The 5,573-nt window shown below is 32.5% G+C and overlaps 1 pseudogene; it reads left to right on the top strand.

The window, feature by feature from the left end:
• Positions 1–828: 828 nt before the first annotated feature.
• Positions 829–2,005, top strand: LOC149221478 (uncharacterized; annotated as a pseudogene).
• The last annotated feature ends 3,568 nt before the right edge of the window (positions 2,006–5,573 follow it).

Raw genomic sequence — 5,573 nt, 5'->3', positions numbered from 1 at the left:
AATCAATTATACATATGAGATGACTTTACTCACTTTAATCGCATATTCGTTTCATACTCACCAGCATCAAAATTGTTTTTTTATTTACATGACTTTACTTCATTCTATTAATACATAATGCATTACATTGGAAAAAAGAACAGATTGATTATATATATATATATATATATATATATATATAATTTTAATGTATTTTAGTTATTTTTCTCGAATAGACAGTTTCATATAGCTCACAATGAAATTCCTATTTCATAGAAACTTAAACCATATTTTTACACAGTAATAAGGTTTCCACTCTCTTAAATTATTGGTGCGACACTCCAGAAATAAATTGCTCGATTTGTGTGTCCCCACAAGACCCACAGATAGTCCAAATTCCATGTCTCTAACTCTGCATTAAACAGAACCATGAGGCGAGCAATATTTCCTATGCTATTGGGTATTCAATGCGGTTTAAGAGTACTATGATGGGGCCAGCAATCGCTTAGAAACTTCACCATACATGCATGGGCATGTAACGGGACAACTCTCGGGCCGGGAAAGGACTCGAGCGTCACCGGAAAATACTGACGCCACATGCAGGACCTCCAATGTCAGACGAAGTGGATGGGTGGGACAAATTGGGCGCGCGCCGAACAGTGGATCGATTTGAAATTTGAATTTCTCTGCATTCATTGTGAAAATTTACAATGTATCTGCTTTTCTCATTCTCGTTCTCATTCTCAGACAGAGGGCACCAGAAAAAGCAAAACGATTCATCTGTAGCTGCTCTATGCCTTGGTCCTCATATTGTTCACATATATTTTTCTTGATATTTATGTGAACCACATGCACATATTTGGCTTTCTTGGCATTGAGTTTTGCATTTCTGCGGCTTGCAAACGCCCAGGCTTAACTGCGCAAGTGTTTAAGCATAATGAATGGGAAGCCATGGCCAAAAACAACAGCGAGTTGTGCGGGACGAGAGAAGGATTCTTGGACAAAGATGAAGATCAGGTTGAGAATCCATGGCGGCAGATGATGTGGATAGGAGGCAGCTGCCTGCCCTCTAAAAGGTCATCTCACTGAGAAGCTCGACGATCGCAACAATTTCCGCAGAGGTTTCGCCCTCCGATTTTCCAACGATGTGCAGGACAAAACGCACATCTTGCCGTGGCTTCTGCCTTCCAAGGCGATCGATCTCCATCGCAGACAGCGACGGGTTCTGCTGGATCTAGTTGCTAATGCATTCAGCACCAGCCTAGCCTGGTTTCTTCGCATGTACCCCTTCGATTGCATCGACATTCACGCCATCGAAGTCGATTCCAAGCTCCTGCAAAAGCCGAGCCCACTTGGTTTTGACGAAGAGTAACGTGGCACAGACGAATCCCTCCTCCCTCACTGTAAAGGCCACTCCCCAACCTCCGCACCAGCTGTACTACAGCTTTGTGTCAGACTGAGATGATAAAGCCAACAATGTCATAAATATAACGAGGTTTATGAAAGGGGAGCTGCAAATGAAAGCGACTGATACGGTGGTTGTAAAGATGGACATCGAGGGAAGCGAGTGGCCGATTCTGAGGGGATGGCTCAGCGATCCAGAGATGCCTCTCATTGTGGACGAGCTCTTTGTGGAGGTTCACTACAATCACCCATCCATGTGGAACTACTTGGTAAGATCACCAGGCAAAATGCGAAAAAAGCTTCTTGCAGATCTCAGATGGCATGGCTTCTACGCCCACTTTTGGCCCTAACTCATTAACCTACCTCACGCCCTCCTTTCATGTTCACCGCTGTTGCTCTCTTTCCACTGACCATCTGCCATCTCTGATCATCAAAAGAAAGGAACAAGACATAATCACATGGAATTTACTGGCCTATTTTATTCTTGGAGGGATCTTATTTAGCTTTCTCTTTCGCTTTTATTTATATTTTTGCAGTTAGACACAGGTTGACAATCATGCTAGAAAAGTGTTGGGCGTTTTGAATTGATAGAGCCAGTCTGCTTTTTATGATACTTTGTAAAGTAGAAAGTATGGGTAAGTTTGATTTAAGAAAAGTTCTGAGTTGATAGTTGAACATCCTTCAAACGGCACTGTAAATTTGGAGTTCACCAAAAATTGTAGCGTTTGGCTTATGGAATCTCTGACCAATTTAAAAGAAATTGTACTTTGATCAGAGATAACAGTTGAACATATTTAAAATAGATTATTATGGATAAGTAGTAAGAGAAACGGTTTAGCTTATGAAGGCTTAAGCAAATTAAAACAAATGGTAATCAATAATAAAAAAGAGAGAGAAATGATGATCATTGTGAAGAAAAGCGTTGCATGTCTTTATGCTTTTGAAGTCGTATATAGATGTTGTATTTGATATGTATTTAATATTAAATTTTAATTATAAAATGGGTTTATAATTTTTATTTTTAATTTATATATTAAGATAAAAGTGGAAGAAGATAAATCAGTTAAAATAAAAATAAGACCAAAAACAATTATGTGAGAGGGTGAAAACAATACAAATTAGATTAAAATATTATAATTATTTAAAAAATAAAATAAAAAATAAGATGTAATATTTAAAAAATAAAAGTGAAATTTTTTTATTATAATTTTTTATTACTAAGTTGTTGATTTTGAATTAAAAGAATAATGAAGAAGAAATAACATCTTATTATTGGTCTTCTACAAAATATTTTTAGTTTAAAATTAAATATATATATTAGGAATTTAAACACTAAGCATTTACATGTATAAATTTGAAAATATATTGATTTTGACAAAATGTCATTTTCATTTACATATATAAATTTGAAAATATCTTGGTTTTGACAAAGTGTCATTTTTCTAAGATTCATGAAACTTCCATTGTATAGAGCATCTCATTTAAGGATCATTCCTACCACATAGTTTCTCATTTCCTAAGATGATTCTATAGCATCTTAAGATGACCCTATAACATTTTGAATTTCTTGGTTGAAGAGAAATCCAAATTATTCTTCCAAGATAACTATGATAATACATTCTTCAAGCTATTTGTTAGGATATTTGTGATGATCTTATAAATTGAGTAATTAAGAAATTAGTTTATGGTCCTCGAAAGATTTCAAAAGATTTTTCTTTAGAATTAGGGCTTTAAATGTCACATTTAGGGTTTTTGGATTCTTTAATTAACTCTCAACAAATTAATCTCCAATAAAATTTTATGGAAACCCATATAAAATTCCATTATCTTTTCTTCACCCTCAAGAAATCCTCTTCCAACATGTGATAGACACCCCAATAAATTTCATTGTCGAAGTGTGTTTGAAGAAAAACCTTTGCCTCTTTCTTTAACTCCCAACAAATCCTCCTCAAACATGTTATAGAAACCCAAATAAAATTCCATCACCTTTCCTTACCCCTCAACAAATCCTCTTCCAAGATGTTATAGAAACCCAAATAAAATTCCATCATCTTTCCTTACCCCTCAACAAATCCTCTTCCAATATGTTATAGAAACTTAAACAAAATTCCATTATCTTTTCCAAATAAAATTCCATCATTTTTCCTTACCCCCCAATGAATCCTCTTCCAACATGTTATAGAAACCCAAATAAACTTACATTAGAAACCCAAACAAACTAACATTATCTTTCCTTAACCGTTAACAACTCTTCCTCTAACAAGGGGCTATGTGTAAGTATGTCCGAGCTTAATTTGGAGTTGACATGTGTCCCTCTTAAAATAAAAATAAAATATTCTCTAAATAGAAAAGCAATGTTGGCTATAACCAACATAGACCAACACACATTAAAATGGTTTTTGTTTGTTATTAATATATTTTTAATTCTAAGTGAATAGTAATTCATAAAATTCACAAAATATCTTCATTTTATAGCCAATGTGAAGCAAAGTGCTAAAAATTTCTCTTATGTGATTTCTACCGAAAGACTTTTCTTAATTTATTATGGATCACAGAAGCCTGAATACAGATATTAATATATTTTTAAGTATACCTGAATATTAATTCATATTAAACTATTTTATTAGTAAGTCACATTAGATATTTATTATACACAACATTAAAATATTTTTTTTAACATTATATATATATGAAATTTTAACCTTTGTTATTGGGTTCCCAAGTTTTGACAACCAATGGTATTTGAAACTTCATATATATCTATATACGAAAAAAAATGTTAAAAGAATATACTTTACTATTGTATATAATAAAATATCCAATGTGAATTATGAAAATAATATTTTAATATGAATTAATATTGAAGTATACTTAAAAATAAAAAGTTTGAAGTGGTATGGTGTTAGTATTTTACAGTTTAGTATATATATATATATATATTCAAATACAACAAAGATTTTTTGGACATACAAGTTTAAGTTATGTAATCTCTATAGCATTCAAAAATACAATTAGACAATGAAATGCTACACATTATTTTTGCATTCTAAAATAAGTTTGCACCTGAAGAAATTTAACCCCTCTCGGCTCATGTTAGATTCGTACTTAAGATAGATCTATGCTACTAAAATACATGTTATAGATACCCAAATAAAATTCCATTATTTTTCCTTAACCCTCAACAAATCCTCCTCCAACATGTTGTAGATACTAAAGTAAAATTCCATTCTCCAGTTACATCCAAAACAAGACTTTTGATTGTCCAATTGTATCAAAAGCAAGACTTTTGGCTTTTTGAATAAGCACTTCACTAATTTTATTTCTTTTGGATATTTCAGCTTATTACCTCAATGGGTGCATCATAATGAAAAGGTAAGTGGCTAGGTTGAGAGTTACACATCACACTTCATGTTTAGATTTATATAGATCTTGATGCAATGTAAGCTATATAAATTTTTGGAGTGCTAGAAATTACAATGCCCTAATTTTATTGAACAAAGTTGATTGTGCAATAACAATATGACCCTATAATAATATATAAGGGAAAAGGATATTATGATGCGATAAGGGCTTGGAACCAAGGATGGATCTAGAAGGTTTGAATTCTAGTTAATTCGATCATGCATTCTAGTTACTCAAATGAAAAAAAATAAATAGCTATAAGCTAGTTCTTTGGTAAGGAATTTTTAATTGATTGAACATTTTAAATGTCTATTCTCTCTTATTTTGAAATGAACAATCCAACAATGCTCATGTCATAAAACAAAGACAATATTGATTCATAATTTACTACAAACATATATGGAAGATGTTTAAACCCCACAATATAATAAAAAAAAAAAAAAAAAAAAAAAAAAAAAAAAAAAAAAAAAGATTATGTAAAATAAAAAAAGGTAGATACCAAAATACATGAGCAAGAGAAAAAGGAAAACTCAAACTAGGAAAGTGTTCACCCATAATTGAAAATCATCAACAACTCCTTATAAATGAAATTTAATTTTCCACCAACATTATGAGCTATGTCCATATCAATGATGCCTAAATTGATTCCCATATTGGCTTTGACATTGCCAATGACAATCTTAGTACACTCTAACTCTCAACTTTTTGTTTGCTAGTTTTTGTGACTTGCATGACTAATCTATGGCTTGAGTAGCCACAACCTAGGGGCATCTAAGTCATCAAAATTA

Source organism: Pinus tabuliformis, chromosome Q (assembly GCF_031772625.1).
Source record: "Pinus tabuliformis cultivar Carrire ecotype Pingquan chromosome Q, CPIR1, whole genome shotgun sequence".
Taxonomy (NCBI): domain Eukaryota; kingdom Viridiplantae; phylum Streptophyta; class Pinopsida; order Pinales; family Pinaceae; genus Pinus; species Pinus tabuliformis.
The sequence above is the reverse complement of the archived record's forward strand: the minus strand, read 5'-3'. Positions and strand labels throughout refer to the sequence as shown.